We start from the raw sequence: 4,638 nt of genomic DNA on the forward strand, positions 1-4,638 counted from the left end.
GTCTCTTAAGGAAGACGTTCTCGATAAGCTTATAGGCGTAAAATAGTTATATTTCGTAGAGCTAATATACGCCGGCCTCGTAAAGATAGTCTAGTAATTTCCGCCGGAGCCTACGTCTATTAATGATAGTAGCAATAAGGATAATAAGAATAAGAATCGTCCTTTACTAGTTAAGGCGCTATAGGATTATAGATAGGACGACCTCCCTATTCGAGAAGCCTTAGCTATACTATAGGGGAATTAGTAGGAAAATACCGATCTATAAGAGTTTAAGTAATTCGTCGGCCTCCTTACAAAAGCCGTCGGCGACGCGCTCGAGGACTACGGTTACGATTAAATTTTAAATAAGAAAGAGCTTACCGAGCTAGACGCCGACGATAAAGCGTAGGATAGTAAATATATTATATTATATAAGATATTCGATCTACTAGAGGAGAATTTTAAAGAGGTCGTAGACTATAGTAACTAATTCGACTAGGAGGGTACTACCTAGGAGGGTAAATTCAACTCTACTAATTTCGAAGATATTATAGAGTTTGTAGGTACGCTCGCCTATTTATAGAAAGAAGATAGTACTATTAACTACGATAACGAAGACAAGTAAGTCCTAAGTCTACCCCTAATTAGTAACTCTATCTAGCGTATATCTAAAGAGCCGAACTCCGCTATAAATACGATCGAGGCTATAAAAGACCTACCTCTACTATAGTTCCTTAATTAAAACGAAAGCGATATCTTTAAACTACTTACTACGCTCTATAGATTAGTACGAGTAAGCGGCGATAAGGGTCTACGTAAGGCGCTAGGAAAGCTTATCTTAGTAGCTTCTAATAGTCTATATCCTACTAATAAGAAGAAGGGCCTCCGCTTTCTAGAGCTACGCCCTCTAGGCCTCTATAGTAAAGAGTACCTAATAACGAGTATCCTAGAGACCCCCTAGTTAGCGAATAGTAGTATTTCTTATACTCTCGCGCTAAACGATCTAGCTCGAGGAAATAGGATATTAAGCATTAGCGGGTAGGAAAAAATTAGGATAATAGAGCGAAAGATAGGGGCATATAGCCTAAAATTTCTTTTATTATATATATAGATACTAAGTCTACCGTCCGCGTAGTCGCGGACATTTCAGGACTAAGAGATTCTATTATAAAGGCAGGTATAGGCATAGGGTTAGGCTCCTACTAGAGGCTCCTATAGTATATGCTTCTCTAAGCGTAGATAGACTTAGAATAATTATCTACTTTTATAATATACTATATATAATAGGTAGGCTCGTATAATTACTAGCTATATATTATTAGTTCTACGCCGTACTAGGCTAATAGTTAGTGTAGCGCTTAGTCCTTTCTCGAGCGGTTAGGGTTCTTAGGAAGGCCTATTATAGGGGTAGTATTTGCTAATATAAGCCTCCTTCTATAGTCGATAGTAGTATACTCGATTCGAGCCTAGTCCTTCGGCTTATTATATATACTAGGTAAGTAACTAGTACTATCGCAATTAAAGTACTTAAAATTAGTTAGTAGAGTACTAGCATTCCTCCTACTTAGTACTAGCTATAGGTTGCCTAGTTTGCTAGTAGGGGTATCTCCCTTTTCCGCGACCTCTACTACGCTAGGTATTACCTCCTTGATATAGCTTAGACTAGTAGTTACTATAGCCCTACTATTACTAGGGGTTGTTATTATTGTCTCTATTAGGCTTACTAGCTCTTCCCTAGTAGCTACCTCTTCTACGGTTACTACGGTTATTATTATTATTAGACTAGATCTTCGATTCTAGTCGTTTCTAGCTCTATATAGCCTATTTAGCTATACTAACCTCGACTATAGATTCGAGGCGACTAGGGTATTATTCGAATATACGGCGGCGGTCTAGTTTAAGAGTAAGCTCCTATCTTACTTTAGGTCGTACTTCTATAATCTGTACTAAATTAGGTTTAGGTAGTAGTTCGTCCTTCGTAGCCCTTAATCGGATTTAGAAGGCTCGAGCCGTTTTATTAGGCTTCTATTTAGCGTAGAGGAACTGCTCCTAAGTACGCTATTATCTTAAATAGGGGTTGCTAAGCGTATTTAGTATAGTATCTCTATAGGTTTACTAGTCGACTAAGGACTATTCTTTAGGAGAATTAAAGTAATTGTCCTAGGTTCTCCTAGACTCGCTATTAATATATTATATAGTATAGACGAATAAGGAATAGTCGGTTAGTAGCGCTTTTAGTATATTACGCTTATTAAGCTTATAGTTACGGATATAATTATTATACTACTTCCTACTAGAGCTATTAAATATAGTATAGTCCTTAAGCTTAGTATCCTTCCTTAGAACTAGTCGCTCTATTATAGGCGTACTAAGTTCGGCCTAAAGGCGTTAGATAGCCGCGAAGCTATTGCGGACTTCCTTAGCCTATAGAAGGGCCTAAAGTCCTTAGGGGCCTAGGGTTAGGTACCCTAGGTATTAGAAGGCTATTCCGCCGGCCTATAACGTAGCTCTTATTTATAATATTATTGTTATCTTCTATCTTACTAATATATATTATTCAGCTAAGGGTTAATAATAGTTTTCCTAGTAGTACGAATATAGCGAAATTAGTATACCTATAGTTAGTACGATTAACTTAGTAGAATAGGACGTACAGAAGGCCTAAGTTAGTAATTAGCGTAGTGAAATTAGCAGTTTCTTAGCGTATAGGTCTTGTTTTAGTAGGAGGCTTATTTAGTATAGGTTTAAGCCGTATTACTAAATTAATTCACTATCTAGCTATAGCCCTTAAAGGGTAGATCGAATACTATATAATACGGGTTATATAAGTAGGTAGATAGTATAGTTAAAAGCGTATAGTATTCGATAAGGTCTATAAAGGAAAGAGAGGAAGTTTAGGAAGTTAGGCTAGCGCTAAGCGCTAAGCTATATCTAAGGTACTAAGACCCTAGCTCTACCTAGCTAGCTATATACCTTCTATATATCCTCTAATACTCGCTTTATAGGCTACCTAGGTCTATAGGCTACCTCCTCCTATAGGCTACCTCCTCCTATAGGCTACCTCGCTTTAGAGGCTACCTCGTTCTATAGATAAGGTAGTTTTCCGACTAGTAGTAGGGTCTATATAGGTTTTAGGAGAAAGAGGCTATTCTAATTAACTACGGTATTGTTAGCTAGTATTTAGAAGGCATTATATAGCGTCGATTAGATAGCACTCTTATTACAGAAAGATATAGGGGTAAAAAGTTAGGAGGGTCTTAAGTACCGATACGATACTTAAAGAAGAAGATAAACTTAAGGTAGTAGATATAGAGGGCGAAGAGTTTAATCTCGTCTAGGCAACTAAGATCGATTATCTAGCTTATAACTAACCGTACGTTATTAAGTGTCGCGGGGACTTAGACTAGGATACGGAAAGCGAAGGTCTAGAAGTGCCTCCTCCTCTAGCTAAGTATAAAGACAACGACCTTCGTTTAATACTAGGCGAGCGTCGAGCAAAGTTATAGAGCAGCCTAAGCGAGACAGGTAATAGCGAGACAGAAGCTTAATACGCAGCTATAGAATAAAAGGTCCTTGCTCGAAGAGCGGTAAGACGAAGCTAAGACCCTCTAGGCTCGAGAAGGAGGAAGCACGAAGATACTAACGAAGTTAAAGTACCTATACGGAAGGAGAAGGATATATCGCGTTACTTTAACTAGAAAGCATAAGCGGACGCCTTACGAACGGCTACGATAATTACGCAACTTTCTAGGCAGCCGCTTCGCCTATATACTCGGCGGCTCCTTCGTTAAGCAAGACGTCTATACCGATAGTACGACTATCCCCGGCGCTACTAACCGTTTATACTACTAGTAGCGCAAATAGTATATACCGGAGGTCTAAAGCGACGGAGGCGGGCGATATAAATTAAGATATAAATTAGGTCGTTAATCTTATATCGTAGTAGGCGAACGGTGCCCTAACCTAGTCTACGTAATATTATAGGCAAATTAAAGTCTATAGATCGTTCTCTCGAATAGCAATTATAGCACCTTACTTAGATTGTTAGAATATAGCCGCTCGTTAGTAAAGAAGAATTTAAGTTCCTCGCTAAGCGTTCGTCTAGCTACTTTTACGATCCGGCTCGACTCGCGCTAGTTCGATCGATACTTATTATACTACGCGAAGCCTATACTTCACAATTATTAAGATAGCGACTTTTAGATAGCAGCAGGCGATATAAGAGTCTCTCCTCTATTAGGCAATAGTATCTAGTAGTTATAATAGGTCCCCCTAATCCTAGCGAGTAGTAATACCGAAGCTCTGATATCTAATTCTCTACCTAGGCGTCCTTAGTACGTAAACGTTAGTAGAAGAGTCGTCTTTAACGTCGAGAGACCTATACCTATAGCGTTATTTACTAGCCGATTTATAGTAGACTTTAGGTCCGGACCTAATAAACCCGTCGTTATCTATACTATATACTATTAGTATCTAGTGCTATAACACTAAGCGAGCTTACTATAGTCGGGAAAGTTCCTAGTACTATCTAGTTTACTCTTATACGAGTATCTTTAAATAGTGTTGCTAGTATACGGCTTAGGTATACTATGCCTGCTTTGCTCGCTACGTAAGAGATATAGCCTCAGTCAGAGTCTTTTAGAATACGGCATTACTCGA

This window comes from Pseudocercospora fijiensis (genome assembly GCF_000340215.1).
Source record: "Pseudocercospora fijiensis CIRAD86 unplaced genomic scaffold MYCFIscaffold_4, whole genome shotgun sequence".
NCBI classification, from domain to species: Eukaryota; Fungi; Ascomycota; class Dothideomycetes; order Mycosphaerellales; family Mycosphaerellaceae; genus Pseudocercospora; species Pseudocercospora fijiensis.